This window comes from Triturus cristatus, chromosome 8 (genome assembly GCF_964204655.1).
Source record: "Triturus cristatus chromosome 8, aTriCri1.1, whole genome shotgun sequence".
Taxonomy (NCBI): domain Eukaryota; kingdom Metazoa; phylum Chordata; class Amphibia; order Caudata; family Salamandridae; genus Triturus; species Triturus cristatus.
In genome coordinates, this window is record NC_140591.1 from 336596355 (window position 1) to 336620426 (window position 24072).

The 24072-nt window shown below is 46.3% G+C and overlaps 1 protein-coding gene and 1 long non-coding RNA gene across 2 annotated transcripts in view; one reads left to right on the top strand and one right to left on the bottom strand.

Annotated features, from left to right (window-relative positions):
• Nucleotides 1–4970, bottom strand: part of LOC146802084 (uncharacterized) — a 284070-nt gene extending 279100 nt beyond the window's left edge. Inside the window, exon 1 of the long non-coding RNA XR_014967695.1 lies at nucleotides 4891–4970. This is a non-coding gene — a long non-coding RNA (uncharacterized LOC146802084). The remainder of the gene's footprint in view (nucleotides 1–4890) is intronic.
• LOC146802085 (lysosomal proton-coupled steroid conjugate and bile acid symporter SLC46A3-like) overlaps nucleotides 1–24072 on the top strand; it is a 181739-nt gene that overhangs the window by 147136 nt on the left and 10531 nt on the right. The gene's annotated exons all lie outside the window — the stretch shown is intronic.

Genomic DNA, 24072 nt, shown 5'->3' on the forward strand with positions numbered 1-24072 from the left:
TTGGCACTTCTCTGTCCGTGGCCCACCCCTTCATCCTCTTTCTCGCCGTCTGCCTCACTTACTCTGTATAGGCACGCACCCCCTGTCACTCATTGTTACCCCATCCCTCCTGTGTGCGCCATCTCTTTCGGTGTCCGTGATTTGATCCTTCTCTTCCCTGTCCTCTTGAAGCTGTCTGCATATCCCCCCCTTTGTGCCGAAAGCGATCGTGTCAATTTATGCTGCAGATAGACCCTTCAACCCGGCAGCACATTAACACACTTACGAGATTATCGCGTGGAGTGTGTGTGTTTGTACCTGTTTGTGTGGGGTCCATTTTCTGTGTTTGTGGTTGTACATATGGGCGTGTCTGATTTTCTACATCAGTGATCTGTGCGCGTCTGTATGTGTGGGAGTGCGTATGTTCCTTTGTGCATGTGTAGGTGATCCGTGTGTCTGTGCGTGCTTGTTCTTTGTGTGTCTGTTGCACATGTGTGATTATGTGTGGTTTGAGGCGTCAGAGCTGCCTCACAGGCCCGGAGCAGCAGCTGGGTGTTGATGTATGTGATTGGGTTATATAGCAGCGGCTTCACAGTGCATTCTGAGGCTGATCTATAGCTGGTCTGAACTGTATCTGTATCGATTTCTACCCAGGCTTCATCTCCTCTCCTCCTAAACCGCCATTCCCTCCCCTCCCCCTGATCCTCAAACCACCACAGCCACACGCTCAACTGTGATCAAAAAGGCTGCAGTCCCTGACCACCTCTTGTAAACTTTATTACACAGCCAGCTAGGGATATGCAATACATCAAACTAAATGCAGGCCGGAAATATTTATCGCCCTGTCCGGCTCCCTCATTACAATGTATGGTATTCATGTGACTTAGGAGGGATTGGAAAAATGAGAAATGATACAGTGATGTAGCTTGATAGACATACAAAGCTATGCCCTGGGAGATGCACCACCTCAGCCTCTTACTCTGGCCCCGAGCAAGAGAGAGAAAGGCGGAAAAGAAAGCGCATGTTTGAAGCTGTTCTGTTTTCTGAACGAGCATCTCTTGAATTGAACAAAGGCTTTTACGAGTCTCTGCGCAGCTTTTCTGCCAGTGACGTGTAAGTGAGGTAGAGTAGATGTGTGCATTACCGCCTCACTTCTGTGAATGCGTACATTACATTTATACATGTGTAAACTAAGCTGAGTATGTATATATTATGACCTATTTACTTTCATATAGGAAGCAATGACATGATGTGTGCATTACACAGTTTATTTTTGTAAGGAAGCTCGGCTGGGAATGATGTGTACATTACAGGTTTACTTGTGGAATGAGAGCAGGAGATGTCCACGTTACAATTGTAGTATCATAGAGCAAGCAGAAGTCATGGCAAGAAAGCTGGTGTAACATGTATGAACAAAAAGTCACTATTGTCGAGTAAGCAGGTAAAAGGTGTGTACATCACAGTTTTACTAGTGGAAGGTAAGGGGAGTGATATGATATGTACATTACAGTTTTACTCTTATAACAACTCAAGAACACAATGTGCACATTGCAGCTTTCTCTTTAGAAAGTAAGCAGAGAATGTGTAATTTATATTTTTACTTGGGTACGTTATGCAGGAATATGAGCTCTACACTACAGTCTACCTAAGTAAAGTAACAGAGGACGGGGTACCCCTGTACCTGTTGCTTCTCCCCCCCCCTTCTCCCCCAATGGTCTTGATTTCTTCTTCCCCTCCCAACCACCCCACCCCCCACTTTGTCGCTTCTTCCCCTCCCACTCCCCAATTGTCTTGATTTCTTCCTCCCCTCCAGCCCCTGCTTGTCAGTGATGCTTCTTACCCTTCCACCACCCCCCCCCCTTGTCTGTGTTACTCCTTCCTTCCACCCCCATCCTTCTGTTGGCCCTCCTACTTCTTCCACACCACCCATCACCTTCCAATTGTCTGTGCTGTCACCACCCTCCATAAGCGAAACAAGCATTGGCATAGCCTTTGGGACCTGATGCATAGCTCAATACTTATAAGTGTTTAGTTATCCAGCACAATATCCTTGGTGCAACAACATCAAGTGTTGCATGGTTAAACACTTGTAAGGTCCCAAATGCGCGACCTATTGGCTATGCCGATGCTTGTTTGTTTACATACCAAGCCTAGTGCCCTAAAAACGTTCATTCAATCCTGTTGTTTAATCTTGAATGGACTACATACAAAATGGTAGGCTAGAGAAGCTTCTCTAAATGTAGATGGCGCCCTTTCTCACTATATCCATTAGCCATTGCCAACCAGGGATTTGAGGCAGAAACATCAACCAAACATCATGAATGCAATACAGTACATTGACTGTAGCGTCGGCCAGAACAAACTTCAACAAGCATTTGCAATTCAATAGGTCTTACACGAGTTTGAGCTATTGGCATTGTAAATGACAATGCCGTTTATTTTTGTTTTCGTTTTAAAACAAATAAAAGGCATTGTCATTTATAATGCCAATAGCTTAAACTTGCGTAAATGCGAGACCTATTGCATTGCAAATGCTTGTTTTTAAGATGATTTGTGTCCCAATAGCTGAAGTTACGACCCCTGGGCGTCATGCTTCCTCTTTGGCCATCCTGCACTAGCCAGAGAATGCTCTAGTGGCCATAGTTGTTATTAGAGGCACTGTTCAGGGATGGTCGTGAGGAGTGGGGAATGCTAAGAGTTAAAAACTCTGTACCAGAGCTGCACAACGTCCTTCCCCCCCCCCCACCCCCCCCCCCTTCCAGCGCCTTGAGACCCTCACGAGTTAGTAGTGCACTTTATAAACCCCGAATTGATTGATTACTTTCCTGTGTTTTTAAATTGTCATTTATTAATGGGCGTTGTAGGGGTGATTGATAGTAATTATTTGACACTTGAGACACTATTATGCAACTGGTGTCCTATCTAGATTGACATGTTTCAGCCCAAGGGCCCGCAGATGGGTCTGGGGATTTCTTCAGGACCAGTATCCTGTATGTCTCTTTTTGGTTCCCTGATACAAGGGTCAACACCCACTCAGTGTGCATGAAAACATGCTATACCTGTTCCTAATAGCTGGTCAAAGTCAATCACAGGGCCTCTAATTTTAGGACAGATAAACTTTATAGTGGATTGGAACGAGGGTATCCTTGTAGTCCCACATTCATCAAAGGTCTCTCCCTGCTGCTATTACCTATTTGTGCGTCTCCGTCATCTTTTTGGTCACCAGCATGTTCCCATTTGGAAATTGCTGCTTATTAAATGTGATAAGCTAATTACAATGTTATCCTGTGGGAGAGGTAGGCATTGCAGTAGTAAAAAAAAGTATTTTTGATTTTTTTCACTACCAAGACATGTAAAACTTAAGTTTTTTTTAAAATACGTGGCACCCTGCTCTCTGGGCTGTTCAGGGACTAACCTTTGGGTGGCTTATATACATTTAAAACGAAAGTTTGGACCTGACAAAAGGTTTATTTTGCCAGGTAGACATGGCAATTTAAAAATGCAAACACAGACTGCAGTGGCAGGCCTGAGACATTGTTTAAAGGGCTACTAAGTGGGTGGCACCATCAGTGCTGCAGGTCCACTAGTAGCATTTAATTTACAGGTAATTTCACTTTACTAGGGACTTATAAGACAATCAAATTTGCCAGTTGAGTTTAAGCCAATTCTACTATGTTTTTAGAGAAAGAGCACAGAACAGGATCTTGGGCATGAATCCACTCCCTGAGTGTCCTGCCAGTGATGCCCGGAACAAACCCAGGGAGCAGCCCTGCTACAGTGCACAGCTTAGAGTGCAGAGTCCCACTATCCAGTGACTGGAAAATGGGGCACATGAGCAGCTCTCGAGGGATCACCTAGGGTGTCTGCAAGTGATGCTGCTGATGGCTGCCTTTAGGTGGGACCAATTGTCCGAGGAAGGCCAGATGCAGAGAACAGCTGTCAGGCAGTTCACTGATTCACATGATATGAGCGATTCGTTTTGACCAGGCTGCAGGGCCAGTGTTTGGCATGGGCGAGCTGGGCCCAGGGCGCCAATCTTCAGAGGGTCAAAAAGAGCGGCCCGCATAAATGTCCTGCAAACAGCAACACCCTGCTACCTTAGCTCCAGTGATTCGTGTCATTGTTTTTAAAAGCGCTGCAGTCAGTTTTTAGCACACTATCCGCTCCCTACCTTGCCCTTCCATCTACCTCTCACCCCTTGCTGCAATACATCCACACGCCTTGCCGTCCCCAACAAACAACTTGCAACCACATCCACACGCCTTGCAGTCCCCCAACAAACAACTTGCAACCACATCCACACGCCTTGCAGTCCCCCAACAAACCACTTGCAACCACATCCACACGCCTTGCAGTCCCCCAACAAACAACTTGCAAACACATCCACACGCCTTGCAGTCCCCCAACAAACAACTTGCAACCACATCCACACGCCTTGCAGTCCCCCAACAAACCACTTGCAACCACATCCACACGCCTTGCAGTCCCCCAACAAACCACTTGCAACCACATCCACATGCCTTGCCGTCCCCAACAAACAACTTGCAACCACATCCACACGCCTTGCAGTCCCCCAACAAACAACTTGCAACCAGCCTGACGGAGCTAAATTGTGGGTGATTCAGGTGAGCTGGTAAAGGTGTGGAGATGCATGTTCAGAGGTAAATACCTGCTTTGATGTAGCCAGCCAGGTACTGACCTGCGAAAAGCGGCTGCTGCCTCATTTTATTCACCAGCAGGAGGCACTATTTGTTTTCCTCCCAGGGCGCTATTGGAGCACAGCCCGGCTCTGCCTGGCAGTAATGTGAAACTATTCTTTTATCCAGCCCTAGTAGTGCGACACTTGGCAGGGCTGATAAAAGGTAAAATGGGATCATAAATGGGTTAAAAAAACATGCGTCTCACACCAACCTGGGAGTCTCACCCGCCAAGCTGCTGCTAAAGTTTGAGTGCTCTGCCTGCCATCGGTTCGGTGTTGAACACGATGTTGCTGCCCCAGGATGTTTCTGTATATAAACCACCAACTAAAAACACACTTGTGGTAAGAGAGATTAAGAGGCTCGGTCCGATAACCCTCATTTAGCCTTACCTAGTGGGATCATTTAGAGATGACATAAAATTATGCCAAACCCTTTTTTTTTTTTAGATCCACAGTAAACATTGCTTATTGCAACAGGTGTATATATTGTATGTTATTCATGTGTAGCTGAAAACGTCAATAGGTTTCACTGAAACGTTGTGTGAATCCGTCCAGCAGACATGCATGCATGTATGTATGCTTTGTTGCCCTTCGGTTCCTGGTTTTAGTATCCTAGCCGTTTTTTCGTTCCTTTATATCTGTGTTATGCTTTTCGTCTTGTGATGCCCAGTGTGTTTTGCTGCGTTTGTACTTTTTGCGCCTTCCTGGAATTGTCTGCTGTGAACACAAAATTATTGCTGAGTCACACCTAAGTGAGGAAACCGCTTGACTAGCCAAAATGAGTTAACTCTAACGGTGCTGTGTTGCACATATCCGCTTAGACCAGGTAATACTCATAAACTGATGTGCAAGAGAATTCAAAACACCGCGCAAGCAAGGAAGTGCCGTCGTTTGTCTGAATAGGAGAGTTTAGAAAATGTGTGGGCGTTTCTGCAGGAAACACCTTAAATGAAACCTGCTCTAACGGAGACTTTCTCCCAATCCTTTTCCTTGTGATTTGTTTCAAATGAATGACATTCCCGGGATGTGGAATCCAGTAAGGTGAATGGCGTTCGTGGTGAAAAAATTATCCGCACTGTTTTTTGTTCTGGCTCACATAGTGCCTTTATGACTCTGCAGGCATTTTACCCTCCCCTGCCCATGCCCTGTCTTCTACCCCTTCTTCTTTCGTCTCTTCCTTACCCTAGTATATCTACCTTGACCCCTCTACCTTTACTTGTACCCTAATGCCTCTAACCAGATATACCCTTGTACCTGTTCTCCTGCCGATATCCTCCTACTTATGCCCCTACTTGTACCTTTTTGCCTCTACCACTATCTTCACACGTCTAGCCTGCCTTTACCCCACTTCCTCAACCCTACATATACCGTGGCCCTTCTGCCCCTCCTCATAGCCTATAATGCATGAATTCTTAATGCCCGTATTATGGTACATGGGTCTCTAATATCATTACACATTTCTATACTCTTTTAATGCTACCCCCACCTGTACCTTCGTAAATCTACCCGTTTATATCCCATACTCTACCCTTGCTTATTTACTAGCATCTCTACCCCTGCTTATTGCCAGTCTCCCCCGACCCCCCCCCCCCCCCCACCATACCCTGCCTTCTCGGCTCCTGTCTGTATACCAGCGCCTCTAATGCTGCCAGTAGCCTTGTACCGCTGTTCCTGGATATTTCTCTTCCCCCAAGTTGCCAATACGACCTCAACCCTTGTCTATGGTTTTTACTTACTCACCCATATATCTTTCCCTACGTAAACCATAGTACCTCTCACTCTGTTTATACCCACACATCTCAACTATTACATATACCTTAGCACCTCAGCCTCTAATTATGCCCTAGGTCTTCAAACCCTAAGTGTACCATAATAACACTTCCCCCTTCGTCTTTCTATTAATCTGGCATGTTTTTCTAATGTGTTTTCTTTTGCCATTTTTTGCTTTTAGGCCTCTATTCATGTTTGTTGGTTGCAATTTATAAAATTTTGTAAAGAAAAGTGTTGACTGTTTTCTCCAAAACTTTATCTGCCATTGCAAGGGGTGACGCTTTGGCAAAAAGTGCTGCGGAATCAGCAGCCGGCCGTAGATTTGGTGGGCAGGCTGTGGCTGGTGCAGCAGAAACCATTCCTGCGCCCACCAGCCAAACCAGAAATAATGCCCCAGTGTTACAAAACTCCTTATTTGTAATACCCCTGGTGGAGATTGTAGTGGCTTTGCATCAAAGCTTACTCAAATGTTCGTTATTCAGTTCGCCCAAGCCTAGTTAATTTATTAGGCGGTGTCATTAATTTGTGAATATAGGCTTTGGACCAGTGATAATGTGTCGAATTCGTGCTTCAGTGAATATTTATCATTATGCATCATAAAGTAATGTCTTGATTTGTTTTTATCATGTTAACGTCTGTTTGCATCACACTTCAGAATTACAAACAAATTTGATTTATTTTAGTTTTCCTAATTGTTGAATGCGTACAGTTCATTTGCAGGTATTGACATTTTGTTGTGTGTTACAAAATAATGACCTCCTACAGCCTTTCTGACCACACTCCCTGTAATCCAGCAAGATTGTCACATAATTCACTATACTTTTCTTTCCCTGACTGCAAAGTGAGAAGATTTTATCAACTCCAAGCTCCATGTTGAAAAAAATAGGCAGCAATTTGTAGAAGACATAGCCTGACATTGGACCTCTATCTTTGAAGCGCAGCAACTTTGCCAAGAAAAATACAGAATTTAAAGGCTTCTTTATTTATTGCTTGAACTTTCACAACCCAAAAAATAATCGTCTCACAACAAACCAGTGAGTCGCAACCCCCAGTTTGGGAAACACTGCGTTGGTGTTATCTCTCATCATCCAATTCCATTTTCCCCAATCTACTTTCTTAAAGTGGCTATAGATTGTGGTTGCATAGTCAGGACTTTCTTTCTAAGCACCTGTAAGCTGTTCTCAATGCTTATGGCATGTGGAGTGTTATTCTAGAACTTGTCCCTTAGAACTCAATGGACTTTACCTCCTCATCTTTCATACTTATTTCGGGGGGACAACAAAAAGATGTGATTTAAATTTTATCTCTTGAGTATATATGGTGATTTGTTTCCTAAGGTAAGAAATGTAGGACTAGTTTAATGAAAAATCTTGAATCCAAGAAAGACTTAAAACTGGATTAATTCACCAATGTGTAACCACAGTAACTGCTGAATGTACGTAGATGCTGACTTTTTAAGTGTAAGATAGCTCTTACAGCTGCATTTTAAATTTTCTGTAGTTTCTGGATGTTGCTTTTGTCATACCAAAGTATGTTGCATTCCTCAAGGGGGTTGAACGAAGCATTCATTACCACCACCCTTTGTGAGAATGGTAAAAGAGGGAAGATCCTGCATACCAAATGAAGTTGGTACATGCAACATTTAGTCACAGTAGATATTTCATGGTTCTGATGGTCTCTCCAGATTCTTCAGCCTTAGTGAAGAGAGGGCCTAAGGGGATGGGTAGCTCTTCCTACTTTCAGCTGGTGGGGACACGTTAGACCTGACAGCCCTAGGGTGGTCTTCCCCCAACTTTTTGCCTGCCTCAATCCACTTTTCTGACCTTTTTTCTGCTGGTTTTAGCTCTCTAGCCCTCGTTAGCAGTGGTAAAGTGTTCAAAGTGCATGTGATCTCTCCCTTAAATATGATCTGATTGACTTACACTTGTTTAGTATATTTAATTTATCTGTAAGTCCCTTGTAAAGTGGTATACCCTATACCCAGGGTCTGTAAATTAAATGCTACTAGTGGGCCTGCAGTACTGATTGTGCCACCCACACAAGTAGCCTTTCAAACCTGTCTCAGGCCTGCCATTGCATGCAGGGCCTGCATGTGCAGTTTACTGCCACTTTGACTTGTCATTTAAAACTACTTGCCAAGCTTTAAACTCCCCTTTTATTACACACAAGTCTCCCCTAAGGAAGGCTCTTGGAAACCCAAAGGGCAGGGTGCTATGTAGGTAAAAGGTAGGACATGTACTTATGTTTTACATGTCCTGCTAGTGATAAACAGCCTATTTCGTTGTTCACTACTGTGAGGCCTACTCCTCTTATAGGCTAACACTGGTAATTCCTTAATGCACTTTTAAGCTGTAATTTCTGATAGGAAAAGAGTATCTTATTCATGTTTCCAATGCTTGGAATGGTCTTGATAAATCCTCTTTACTGATGAAGTTGGATCGAACATTATTGTTTTAGAAATGTCACTTTTAGAAAATGTAAGGAAGGCTTGGGTCCTAAGCTAACTGGATAGGACCACCAATAGTTATATACTCGGAAGTATCCAGTAGCTAATATTCAAATGTAATCAAAAACAGAGCCAATGGAATTAATTCATAGGCTCTTGTGATTTATTTCACAATTTTTCAAATTATTTCGTAGATTTAATGACATTCTATTCATGTCAAACAGTGAGGGAAACACAAACTGGTAACATTAAAACAATTAACACATATATATATATAAACAATCTTTACAAATGTGTATGATACATCAAAGATTTAAGTGCAATCAAGTGCAATCACAAAGACAAACGGGTAATTATATCACCAGTCCATAAATCAAAAGATAGCAATAAGGCAGAGAGGCAAGTTACAACTTGATAATCACTTTTCGTTCTCCTGCCTATATGCACAGCTCTGGGGGTCGCATGAACAGGTTAAAGGTGGCTTAGGGAGGGAATGAATTAAGCCTTCTCCTTAAGCAAGCAGGGTTAGCTTTTCCCAGAGGCTGTTGTCAGAAATCACTCCCGAGTGTGATCTGAAGGAGTGCTCAGGAACAGAGCGTTTTGACCTACCTGAAAACCAAGCTGGCGCTGTAAGAAGAGTCGTTAAATAGTTTTGCTGTGTACCAACTGAACTGATGCACCAATGTGCACAACTAAGAACCGCCATTGATGCAGGTCTCACCGCCAAACCGAGTGCTAGTAATTTCTGAAACATTAGGAACATCTCCTTCTCTACAACATAAGACTTCACCACGTCCAAGTCCTGACAAAAACCCTTAAGTGCAGATGGGTTTGGAAACGCGTTGACAACATCGTCTGGGAAAAGCTAACCCTGCTTGCTTAAGGAGAAGGCTTAATTCATTCCCTCCCTAAACCTGATTCATGGGACCCCCAGAGCTGTGCATATAGGCAGGAGAACAAAAAGTGATTATCAAGTTGTAACTTGCCTCTCTGCCTTATTGCTATCTTTTGATTTATGGACTGGTACTTTAATTATCCGTTTGTCTTTGTGATTGCACTTAAATCTTTGATGTATCATACACATTTGTAAAGATTGTTTATGTGTATGTGTTAATTGTTTCTGTAATTCTTATGTTGAAAAATTCTACCAGTTTGTGTTGCCCTCACTGTTTGACATGAATAGAATGTCATTGAATCTACAAAATAATTTGAAAAATTGTGAAATAAATTACAAGAGTCTATGAATTAATTCCCTTGGCTCTGTTTTTGATTAAATTTGAATATTAGCTACTGGATACTTCTGAGTATATAACTTGTAGAAAATTGACATTTCTCTGCTCTTAGCTCTTTTTGCCTTACAGCCTGTCTCCAATACACGTCTGGGTTGGGTGACAGCTACACTTTATGCATTTACTCTAGACAGCCGCAAACACAGGAAGGTCAGGCTCATCTGCATTCTTAGCACTCATCTGCTTTAATCTGCATTCTGATGGGCCTTCCTGGGTAGGGAGAAACAGGAGGGGCTGACACTTACACTTCAAATGGTAATAACCTGTCCACACACAAAGCACTGTTTTATCCCCCAGGGTTAGCCTGGCAGACTGGACTGGGCTGAAAGGGATAGTGTGCACTTCAGAGGCCAGCCTTTGATGTCACCTCCACTTCAAAGGCACTTTTGGGTATAAGTACTGGGTCCATGACACTACCAAATCAGACACTTCTGGACCTACAACTGAACTCTGTTAAAAGAACTGCTGTGCTGTTCAAAGGACTCCACTGGACTCCTGATCTTGAAGGCCTGCTTTTCTGCTTGTTGCCCTGTGGCCTTCTGCTCTTTGACTCTGCTGAAGGAGAGCTGGATTCTGCCTTCTTCCAAATGATCTCCAATGGCTTGTTGTCTTTCCTCCTGTTGCTGGAGACTCACTAGAAGTGGCCCAGGTACATGGAACACAGATTTCAACGCATCTTCTGTCTGCATGCAGCACATCCAGCGCATTGACCTGGTTGCATGAGTAAAATCGGTGCATCGCGTCAGAATCAGTGCTTTGTTTCCAGAGATCGACGCATCGGACAGCGTATTGCTGCCGCCACAACTGGGTGAGAACAACGCATCCCCTCGACTGCATGGCAGAAACCGGAGCATTGATTGACGCCTCTCAACTCTGGCACCCGTCTTCGAAACTGACTCCCTGCGTGGAGAAGATCGGCGCATCTTGCTGCTTCGACCAAGAAAGGTACTTTGTTCACCAGAGACTACTTGGCTCCTGTAGCCTGCCGGTGCTCCATTGCGGGCAGCCTGAACTTTGACTTTGCCCCGGTTAAACGCAACCTAAAGTAACTTTTTTGCGTTACTTGCTTCTAAGCCCTTTACTGCATTTATTTCTTCAAAATTCAATATCTCAACTTCTACTCATTGGATTTTTGTTGTTTTGGTCTTAATTTACTCAGATAAATATTCTCAATTTTCCTAAACTGTTGTGGGGTATTTTTGTGATCTTTTCACTCTGTTACTGTATGAGTTATTGCACAAATACTTTGCACATTGCCTTCTAAGTTAAGCCTGCCTGCTCTGTGCCAAGCTACCAGAGGGTGAGCAAAAGGATAATTTAAGATTGTGATGTGACTTACCCTGACTAGGATTATGGTCCCTACTTGGACAGGTTGCATAACTCTGCCAACTAGAGACCCGATTTCTAACAATGGTGATCAGTAGTGAGGATAGGACTTGTGTTTGTTCAGTGCCATACAGTAGCTATGTGTAAATTGCCCATCCACATCTAAGGCCACTTTCGAAATTTTCTTAATTTTTTCCCTGCTGTGCATTTTTGATCTGTCCTCTACATCTTGTCTCAGGATGGTTCTGCAAGTGGAGCCATTAAGTTTGAACTGACCAAGCTGGAAAATTATACAGTGGTTCAATTGAAAGGCTTCTGCAAGGAGATGGGAGTGCCTTTCCAGGAGCCACCATGAAGGTGGAGTTCCAGAAGGTCTCAGGGCAGAGTCCGGCTTTCAAGAGAATGATACTGCAGCAGTTGTCTCTGGATTTCCACCCCCTGGGAGAGCAGAAAGCAGTGTCTCCACCCATGACCTATTCCCAGAGGAGCTGAGGGAGAAGAGGGAGGAAAGAGAATTCAAGCTGCAGATGGCAAAGCTAAACATTGAGGCTGAGGAGAAGAAGGCTGAGAGGGAAGCAAACAGTCTGCGGCAGACAGAGCCTTGGCCGAGAAGAAACTTTTCTTGGCTCATGAGCTGAGTCTGAAGGAGCTGGAGATCATGGCCTGGCAGTCTGATTCCAGCAGTGAAGGTGGCAGCACGAATGCAGTACCTAATGGAGATAAAAGGTTCCGTATACACAAGGATCTAGTGACAAATTATGTGGTGGGGGATGACATTGATAAGTGGTTGTTTGAGGCATATGAGCTGCAGATTACACACTATGCATAGATCGCCATCTGGCGTTGGGCCTGGATGTTTGCACTTGTTTTTGTCCTGGAAAGGCTTTGGAAGTCACGAGATAGGTGACTCCTCCTTTGGATCATAGTGCGCATGGATATCGGCTCCATCCTCAGATTGTTTTTTTCCGCCATCGGGCTCGGATGTGTTTCTCGCGCTCCAGTTCGGAACCGTTACCGTTTTTTCTTTCGACGCGCAATCCTTCCATTTTCGACGGTATTGTCTTGATCGCGTTTTCCCAATCCACGCGACTCAACAACTTCGAAGTCTTCGATTACGGTAGTCGACGAAGGCCTTCGGGCCTACCTGGGCCTTATCATCTGGCTCAGAAAAAAGTGTCCTTGATGTGGGTCGAAGTTTCCCCACACCGATCTGCATGAGGTGTGCAACCTCTGCCTCTCACCAGAGCACGAGGCCAGAGACTGTCCAGCTTGCGCCTCTTTCCGCTACAAGAAGACTATTCGGGACCGACGAGCTAGAAGAACCATGGCTCGCTCGTCGTCTTCGATCCCCGACGACCTCTTCCAAGAGGGCGTCAATGTGCCAGAGCTGGGGCGGATCGAAGAAGGCCTCGTCCGCGCCTCCGAAGCCGATGATTTCGACGTCGAGGACATCACTCCAGCACAGAGGGTCGTGAGTACAGAAGTCGACCCCTGACCCCAACCCCCCCTCTACCTCATCTAAAAAGGCTTCGGTCACCCCTTCACCTTCAGGCCCAGGTGCACACGAGAGACTGCTTCCCATGCCCCGTATCCGGGACCGGTAAAGAAGCCTACTAAGCCTTCAGGTGACTCTGGCTCGAGTCAGACTACCCTCTGTGCCAAAAAACATCCACAGGCACCGGAAAAGAAGCCGTTCTCTTCCTCATCCACGCCGACCGCTGCTTCGACATCCAAGCACTCTGCGTCGAAGACTAGCACCCGCTCCTCGACACCAACACACTCAGAGCCGAACAAAAAACTGCCACCAAAGGACCCAGACTCCCATGCTTCGAAGCCGAAAAAGACCTCGGAACCGAGGAAACAGGTTCCATCGGCCAATGACAGTGCTAAACCGCACGGTTCCAAACCCAGAACCGCTACAGAGTCGGCGCTGAAAAAACCTACGGAACCAACACCATCGGCACCGAAGGATCTGCCTCTCACAGAAGAACTGTTTTGCCCAGATCCTACCCAAAAAACTCTTGTAAAGGATCCTGCTTAGCTTCAAGAAGCGACCACTAGATATGCCTGCACGGGCTCCATCACCTAAAAAAAGATGTTGCTACCTCTCCATTAAGGATCCCTTCTCCTCTTCCTCCTCCTCCTCCTCCTCCTCCTCCTCCTCCTCCTCCTCCCCCACCACACCGCTCTCCTACACCATCCCCTACTCCAAGAGATGATGATGATGATGATAACCCCTCGGATGATGCAGGGGGAGGTGCGGACGATCAACCACTAGGGGACCCTAGTCCTACTGGCTCCCCAGACCCCTGGGATGATTATAGCATCCCAGAGGTCCCTTACATCCCACAAGAGGACATCTATCCCTCCAGGCCTCCCCCCGCTCTCCTCCCCCCTCCCCTAGAGGACACCATCGGCTTTAACCAGCTCCTCCACAGAGCTGCCCAGTACCACGGGGTTGACCTACGCACAGACCCCGTGGAGGAAGATTTTCTCATGGACACTTTTGACACCACACATGAGTCCACCTCAATTTTACCCATGCTGAAGGGGGTCATTAAGCATGCACCAGAGGTCTTTAAAGACCCGGTCAGGGCTCGAGTCATCAACCCTAGAATCGAAAAAAAGTATAAGGCTGCCCCTACTGAACCAGACTACATTAAAGGCCCCGCACCACTAGACTCCCTTGTAGTCTCCAATGCACGAAAAAGAGCCAATTCCCAATCATCAGGTGACGCACCACCACCAGATAAGGAGTCTAAACACCTGGACGCCTCTGGCAAACTAACGGCGTCACAGGTGGCAAACATATGGAGCATTGCCAATACTTAAGCGCTGTTAGCTAGGTATGACAGGGCACATTATGATGAGCTTGAGTCCATAATACAGCACCTCCCAGATAGGTATAAAAATAGGGCCAATGAACTCATACAAGAAGGTAAAACCATTACTAACACCTCCATCCGTTGTGCCTTAGATGTAGCAGATACCGCCTCAAGGGCAATAAACACCAGTGTCCTTCTGCGTAGGCATGCCTGGCTACGCATTTCTGGTTCCAAACCTGAAGTCCAGAGTTCCATTCTCAATCAACCATTCGATGAGCAACACCTATTTGGCCCTAATGTTGACGTATCCCTTGAAAAAATGAAGGATACCGACACAGCTAAACCTATGGGAGCCTTGCAGTCGCAAGCTCCCAGACGTTCCTTTCGTCGCTCATCCTTCAGGAGTACCCCCAGAGGCTACTCCTCGGATAGCCCCTCCACTTCGTACAAGGCTCCCACCCAATCCACCTTTATTAGAGGTTACCAAAGAGGTGGTTACACGGGGAACAACAACAAAGGCAGAGGCAAAACCAACAACTCCCGCTCTGCCTCCACCCCCACCCAATGACTTCCCTCCACTTCCCCCAGACCATTCCACTCCAGTCGGGGGAAGACTCCAACAATTCCTTCCTGTCTGGACCAACATCACCTCTGACAGGTGGGTGCAATAGATAATTCAACCAGGTTACTGCCTCAAACTAACATCTACCCCCCAAACATACCACCCAAACAGCGTCCAATGTCACAAGAACATTTGTTACTGCTAAAGCAGGAGGCAATCTCCCTCCTACAAAAAAGTGCAATAGAACCAGTTCCCCTGCACCAACAAAATAAGGGAGTTTACTCCCTGTATTTTCTCATACCAAAGAAGGACGGCTCTCTAAGGCCTAGTCTAGACCTCAGACCCTTAAACCTATACATACACTCAGACCATTTCCACATGATCACACTCCAACAGGTCCTTCCTCTGCTTTCACGGGGCGACTTCCTTGCTACCCTAGACCTCAAGGACGCCTATTTCCACATTCCCATTCACGCCGCTCACAGGAAGTATCGCAGATCAATTCAAAGCACTCCCATTTGGAGTCACAACAGCACCACAAGTGTTTACCAAGTGCCTAGCGGTGGTCGCAGCACACCTAAGAAGACAGCACATTCACGTCTTCCTATATCTGGACGACTGGCTCATAAAAGCCAGCTCATACAACCAGTGTGTACAACACACTCGCGTCACTATCCAACTACTCCACGACCTGAGGTTCACAATAAACCACACCAAGTCCCATCTGCAACTGTCCCACACACAACAATACCTCGGTGCCACAATAGACACCTCAAAAGCGTTAGCCTATCCCAGTCCCACCAGGATAGCAAGCATGCAGGCTCTTCCCACCAAATTCCAACCGCAGCACTCTCTTCCAGCTCAAGTGTTCATGCAACTCATAGGGATGATGGCCTCTTGCATATTCATAGTGCCTCATGTAAGACTCCAGATGCGTCCTCTCCAAGAGTGCTTAGCACACCAATGGAACCAGGCTCAAGGTCTGATCTGGTGTTGGTAGGCAGTCGTACTCATCGCTCTCTGCAGTTTTGGAACACCAAGAACCTTTCCAAAGGATGACAATTCCTAGAGCCGGTTCCTCAAATAGTTATGACAACGGACGCATCGCTCTCCGTCTGGGGAGCTCACCTACTACACTACACCACACCACACCATGCAGGGCAGGTGGACACCTCAACAAAAGTTACTCCACATCAACCTCCTCGAGTTACTAGCCATATTCCTAGCCTTAAAAGCATTTAAAAAACAAATAACAGGCAAGACTGTCTTAGTCCGCACAGACAACATGACAGCCATGTACTACATACAAAAACAAGGCGGGACGCACTCTCTGCAGCTCTCTCAGCTAGCATAGAACATATGGAGGTGGGCTATACCTCAGAACATTTTTCTCCTAGCCCAACATGTCCCAGGAGTCCAAAACACCATAGCCGATCTGTTGAGCCATCAAACACAACAGATCCACGAGTGGGAACTTCATCCACAAGTTCTTCAACCGTTTTTCAAATGTGGGGGCAACCACAGATAGACCTCTTCGCCACCCACGAAAACGCCAAATGCCCAACCTTCGCCGCCAGATATCCACACCCATTGTCCAAAGGCAGTACGATATGGATGAAGTGGTCAGGCAGATATGTGTACGCTTTTCCGCCTCTCCCACTCATTCCACTGTGGTGCACAAACTACAGCAACATTCCTTAACTCTCATCCTAATTGCTCCAACTTGGGCCAGACAACCGTGGTACACTACATTGCTGGAACTCTCCGTAGTTCCGCACCAGAAATTACATCTCTCTCCACGCCTCTTAACCCAGAACCATGGAGAGATCAGACACCCAGCTCAGGTCAACCTTGCGATCTGGCTCCTGAGGTCCTAGAATTTGGTTACCTTAACCTTCCCCCTGACTGTATGAATGTCATTAAAGAAGCTAGACGGCCTACCACTAGAGCATGCTATGCAGCCAAGTGGAAACGTTTTGTAATATATTGTCATAACAACAACACCAATCCCCTAGATGTGTCTATCCAATACATCATCGGCTATTTACTACACCTCCAAAGATGCAACTTAGCTTACACGTCAATTACACTGCATCTTGCTGCCATAGCAGCATATCTACAAAATAGACAACATCTATCACTTTTCAGAGTACCTGCCATAAAAGCCTTTATGGAGGGCCTCAAAAGAATAATTCCCCCCAGAGTACCACCTTCACCTGTGTGGAATTTAAACATCGTTCTCACAAGACTAATGGGTCCTCCATTTGAACCTCTACATAAATGTGAGCTACAATTCTTAACATGGAAAGTTGCTTTCCTAGTAGCCATTACTTCTTTACGAAGAGTTAGCGAACTACAAGCACTAACCATTCAGGAACCCTTTCCTCAGATGCATCATAATAAGGTTGTTCTCCGAACTAATCCTAAATTCCTTCCTAAAGTCATTTCTCCCTTCCACCTCAATCAATCTGTGGAGCTGCCCGTATTCTTCTCGCAGCCACAAACAGTCGCAGAAAGAGCTCTTCATACCTTAGATGTGAAAAGAGCATTGCTTTACTACATCGAGAGAACACAACCCTTTCGTAAGACCAAACAACTTTTCGTGTCTTTCTCACCACCACACAAGGGCAACCCCATATCAAAATCTGGGATAGCTAGGTGGATTGTCAAATGCATACAAATTTGCTACCACAAAGCAAAACGTACATTTATCTGTTCCTCCTAAAGCCCACTCTACACGAAAGATAGGGGCTTTAATGGCATTTTTAGGGAACATTCCCTTAGATATCTGCAGAGCAGCTACATGGTCTACACCGCACACATTCACAAAACACTATTGTGTAGATGTGCAAACTAAACAACAACCTAGTGTGGGCCAGGCTGTACTCAAAACACTGTTTCAAACTACTGCAGCAGATACTGGTAGTCGCCGCTAGGAGGGGATACTGCTATACAATCTATGCATAGTGTGTAATCTGCAGCTCATGCCTCGAACGGAATATGCTACTTACCAGTATGCATCTGTTCTTGGCATGTAGAGCTGCAAATCTACACACGCCCACCCGCCTCCCTGGCTACCTTTATCTGTTCCAGTATTATCTTATTTAGATACAGCATACATGGGCATCTTTCCTGTTTTCTTACAAAGCTCCATAATTTCCCTGCTGGCGAAAAACAATCTGAAGATGGAGCCGATGCCCATGCGCACTACGATCCAAAGGAGGAGTCACCTATCTCGTGACTTCCAAAGAGTTTCCAGGACGAAAACAAGCGCAAACATCCGGGCCCAACGCCAGATGGCGATCTATGCATAGTGTGTAGATCTGCAGCTCTACATGCCAAGAACAGATGCATACTGGTAAGTAGCATATTCCTTCTGCTTATGAGGTTGTACTCCAGGTACACAGGTCTCCTGAGGAATGCTGGGGAGGGTGGTTGGTGGTCTGTGGAAACACATGCCCACACTTGGGAGGGACACACTTCTGAAATGAGAGGTTGGGGACAAAACCAAGTACACTCCCATGAAAGCTATTTTGATTGCCAAATTTGGGCTGACTCCCGAAAAGTATCTCCACAAATTCAGGGACAGCCAGATCCCCAACCAATCCTGGGTAGATTTTATTGATTACTCCAATAAGTCTCTGAATGGCTGGGTGAGGGGCAGCAAAGTTTGTGATTATAATGAGTTGTATCATTTAATCATGAGTGCATGCTCAGGATCTGTTATACAGAGTTGCACAAGCACTTCATTGACAGTAAGCGGACTGACCCTAGGAAGCTTGCTGAGAAGCCTGACCTCTGGGCTAGCACCAGTGTGTCCAAAAAGGTATTTGGGGGGGGGGGGGCACAAAGGTGGTCAGGGTTCCCAACAGAAGAAAGAGGGGGGAGAAAAAATGTAAAACAAGGAGTTCTCAAAAGGCCTGCAAAATATTTCCTAAGGGAATAGTTCTGAACAGTCCCAGTCTGATTCTAAAAAGAAGGTTTTCTTTGACCCTCAGGCTGGAGGTTTGCACCCCAATGCACAGAGTGCTACAAGTATGGGCACATAAAGGGCGATTCCAAATGGCCCAAGAGGGCACAGCCTCCCACTGGGGAGAAGACAGCTGGGTTGGTGAGTGTAGCACTCGTGGAGGAGATAGTCCCAGTTAGTTTTGAGGGACAGGCATGGCACTAATTTCCCTTGGGAATAGAGAAATGTGTCAAAAGCCCACATGCCTTCTAATACTTCCAAGTACAGGCAGTAGGTCACCATCAATTGGCAATAGATGGAGGCTCTGTGAGACACAAGACCCAGCATGACAACTGACTAATATCAACTGGTGTCATCAGAGCAAGTCCTACTGAACATGTTCCACCAAGTTGTAGTCGCCAACAATCTTGAGTGCCATCTACCGATGGTTATGATTTCCTTTGAGTGAGGGGTGGGGGTCTTAGGTTCTCTAAAAGTTGCTGTGAGCCCTGCCATACCTGTAGATTGTCTGTTAGGAAATGACTTGGAACATACTGCCTGGAGGGAGGTAGAGCTCAGTCTCACTTGGAGATGATGGGAGTGCCTGAGGGGGGGTCTGCGCGACCACACGAGCCATGGCTACCCAAAAAGAGAGTCTGGAGGCTGGGACAATGGCCCAGACAGCTGCTGAGTGGCAGGGGGTGCAGGAAACCAGTCCCTGAAGTTCCAACGGTGGAGGTTGAAGGGGTCCCTGAGGAGGAGGCCCCTGAACCAACCAGGGAAGACCTTGCCGCCCTAGGTGAACTACTTGAGCTCTCCAGCTGGCAGGTAGAGGGTGGGCCCACTAGGGAGGAATTCTGCCAAGCGCAGAAAGATTGTCCAACTCTTGAGGGTCTGAGGCAACAAGCCTCCGTCTATGCATTAGGTGAAGCCTTTGGGGATCACCTGATCTACTGGGAGACCAATCTCCTTTATAGTGAACCTAAAGTTCCTGGTGCTAGAGAAGCCCATGTGCTGGTGGTCCCCCTGTGTTACCGGTTCTTCCTACTGGGTTTCGCTCATGACATCTCCCTGGCAGGATATTTGGGGTTGGAGCAAGCTCCCATGAAGACCCCCCAGGATGTCGTCCGCTACAGGTTGGCCCTCCGAAACCAGATGCACAGCTTCTGGAAGAAGGCTAAAAGTAACCTCGAGGCCAGCCAAGACGTGATGAAACTCTCATAGGACAAGGACGGACACACTGATAGAGTTTCAGCCTGGCCAAAGGGTATGGGTCATGGAGGCAGTAAAATCTAGAGCTCTCCAGGGCTTCTGAACGGGCTCATATGAGATCAAGGATTGGAAGGGGGAAGCCACCTACCTGGTGAACCTCGAGAACCCTAGGAACTCCCTATACAGGTGAACAGGTTAAAGACTCACTTTGAGTGGTCCGAAGTGAGCATGCTCCTATTGACAGATGAGGGAGTGGAAGAGGAGAATGAACCTCTCCCTGACCTCCTTTCTGGACAGGAATACGATGGGTCAGTGGAGGGTGTCAACCTCTCTGCCACCCTGACCCCAGAGCAGCGAGGTGACCGTTACCAGTTGCTGGGACAGTTTACCCTACTGTTCTCACCCACCCCTGGACTCACACAGCTATGCGTCCATGATGTTGACACAGGAGACAATCTCCCTATAAAGAACAAAATGTACAGATTGCCAGATAGGGTGAAAGCCAGCATAAAGGAGGAAGTCTCCAAGATGTTAGCTTTAGGGGCGATTGAGCCCTCTAACAGTATCCGTTTGAGCCCTGTGGTATTGGTACCAAAGGCAGCTCTGACTGGTGCAAAACCAGAACTCTGGTTCAGCGTGGACTACTGAGGTCTCAATTCTGTCACCAGGACTGAGGCATACCCCATACCCGGAGCTGATTAGCTCATTGATCAGTTGGGCACTGCCAAACTCCTCAGTACCTTTGATTTGACATCAGGGAACTGGCAGATCGTCTTCACTGAGGAGGCCAAAGAGAGGTCCGCATTCCCAACTTCAGAGAGACATTACCAATTTCATGAGATGCCCTTGGATTGAAAAATGCCCCTGCTACCTTCCAACGATTCGATAACAGGGTCCTGGCTGGTAAGGAGGCTTTCTGTGCCGCCTGCTTAGATGACATTGCTGTACAGGGAAGAGGTGTGGCGCAGCGGCCAGGGCGACTGATGCCGGATGCTGGGGATCATGGTTTGATCCCCGGCACTGGCTGCAGGTGAGCCCAGCACCATGTGACTCTGGGCAATAGCTTGCTTAATCTTCCCGACGGCCCCCAGCGCTGGGATGCCTACGGGTAGCTGTGCGCTTTACAAATACTGGATTGTGTTTGTACATAGTTCCAGCTATAAGGACACCTGAATCTCCTATAGGAGGGGCTTCAAGCCCTGCAACAGGCAGTCCTGACCATCAAGGACAGTAAGGGCCAAATTGGGTAGAGGTCAGTGGTGTATTTGGGGCACCTGGTAGGTGGAGGCAAGGTGCAGCCCGTCCAGGCCAAAATTGAAACCATCATGGTCTGGGAACCACTTAAAACCCAAACAGAAGTGAAAGCCTTCCCAGGCCTCACTGCCTATTGCCGCAGATTTGTTAAGGGATATGGCATCATGGTTGCCCTCTTAACTGAGCTGACTTCTAAGACGCAGCCTAGATTGGTGATCTGGACAGAGACCTGTCAGAGTGCCTTTTATTCTCTCAAGGAAGCCGGGTGCACAGCACCTGTGCTCAGGGTCCTGATTTCTCCAAGGAATTCAGCGTGCAGATGGACGATTCAGAGAATGGCATACGGACAGTCTTAGCACAGCTGAATGATAAGGTCCTAGACCAACCAGTAGCCTTCATTAGCAGGAGGTTACTTCCACAGGAATACAGGTGGAGTGCCGTTGAAAGAGAAGCTTTTGCTGTGGTCTGGGCACTCAAGAAGTTGAGACTAAAACTGTTTAGGACTCACTTCCTGGTTGAGTGAGACCACAGGCCCCTCAGATGGCTCATGCAGATGAGGGGTGAAAATCCCAAACTGTTAAGGTGATCCATCTGCCTACAGGAAATGGACTTTACGGTGGAGCATTGCCCTGGGACTGACCAGGCCAATGCTGATGGTCTCTCTAGATTCTTCCGCCTTAGTAGAGAGAGCTCCCAAGGGGATAGGTAGCTCTCCCCAGTTTCAGCTGGGGGGGGGTAAACATGTTAGTTCTGACAGCCTTCCCCCTACTTTTTGCCTGCCTCCCTCCACTTTACTGACCTAGTTTTTGTTGTTTTTAGGATTATGAGCACTTTACCACTGCTAGCCAGTGTTGAAAGTGCATGTGCTCTCTCCCTTAAACATGTTATGATTGGCTTAGAGCTGTTTGGTATATTTCATTAACCTGTAAGTCCCTTGTAGACACTAGTGTTAACACGCTACGCTTCACTTTCACACCCGTACAAGGCAATGGCCCTTTTCCTGCTCCATGGCCTCCACTTGACATTTGAGCGTCTCAAATTGCTGCACACAGGACGATGGCCTTCTCGGGTCGCATCACTGCACAGGACAATAGCCCTTCTCAGTTACAGCGATAAACCAGGACGATGGCCTTAATCTTCACAGTGGCCCTCATCTCGCATACAGGGTTGCTGACGGAAGTGGCACACTGGCAGACCTTGGTTCTATCTAACACATGGGGTCTGAGAAGAGTAAATATTTTAGTAGTGTCTAAACTAACCCAAGCAAATTGATTTTGTTTGAGCCATAAAAGATTAAAACCAATTCATTTTTTCTCAGTTTTTTTCAGATATATTCTTGTGGCTGCCAATTCGCTTACTATTTTTCCATTTCTGGCCACACAGGCAGCTAGCTACTCGTTATTCCCCATTGCCCTGAGAAACCTGTGCTGTACTTTGGGGCAGTAACAATGGCATCAAATTATTTACAGATTCTGCGATGGGTTTTGGATAGGCAGGAAGAATGGCGCTCAGGCTAGTTAACGGTGAAGTGTGTGAAGGAAAAACAAGTAGTTACGCTGCTGCCAGGTCAGGGGAAAACCCGGATAACCCCTGCATAATATGTGAGTAAGAGACCCACATTACAAATTAAGACCAAGTCCTGGGCACACGTTCAAGGATAATGTTTTTTAGAATGTCAATGCACAAATATAGTACTTGATTGATGAATTATTATAATGGTCGACACCATAGTTTCGTGTGATAGGTAATGTTTATACAACACTTGGAATTTGTCAAATGAATACACCAGCCGACACGTGTTTCGTCACCTGGGTAGTAACCCATGACTCTTCAGGGCTGTCTGTCGCACTATAAATGCATGATCGAAGAACCGGTGATAATTCCAACCCGGCCGAGGCGAGTATCGGTTAAACTACAGGGTTCTGTAGTATACGGTGGGGAGGGTCAGTATTGATATTAGATAAAGCAAAACAAATAGGCGGGTGCGTCCGTGTTTGTTGGATCCTGAAGAAAGGAGGATGTGGGTAGAGTCCGTCTCGCTTCCTGATTATGCCAGTCCAAAAATCTCCGTAGTGCCGTCACAGCGGTTGTACCACGCTTTCTTCCTTGCAAAGCTAAATTTAGGTTCGGGACAACATTTATTCAACTTAAATGTTTACAACAATTCTTTGACTTTTTCTAAAGGGGCACAGTGCTACTTTAGGATAACATTTGTAATTATTTGTAATTTGTAATTATTATAGTGGCAACCAAACCATGGTGGTTCTTAGGGGGGGTAGAAGATGTAGCATTACAGCCAGAGATTGTGACTTTGCAATTGGGGAACCAGGTTCAAGTCCCTTCCATGAGGGATGGAGGTCCCCAACTGCTTTCGCGCATGCATTATTGACACCTGTTGTGCTCTTTCATGTTATGGAAGGTTGTTCCGGTCATTCGGTGTTTTATGTACCATCTATTTAGTTTGGATGTGTGTCAAAACGCATTATCACATATGCTAATGTGGAATTGCATTAAAACAAATTTTGTTTTTCCACTTTAGCCTGCTGGTGCGTCTACATTTTGTGCTTGAGCTGTGCTAATACATAGGAGGATGTTTTAAAACATTTTGAAATGCAAATGCACAACTTAAACAGCCAAAAACAAATTTTGCAAGTGTTTGTGGGACAAGAGTTGCTGCTTAGACTGTTTGCACCTGTGCACCTTTCCATGACACGGCTTTGGAACTTTAGTCTGTTTGATATTAAGTTGGGGGGGGGGGGGG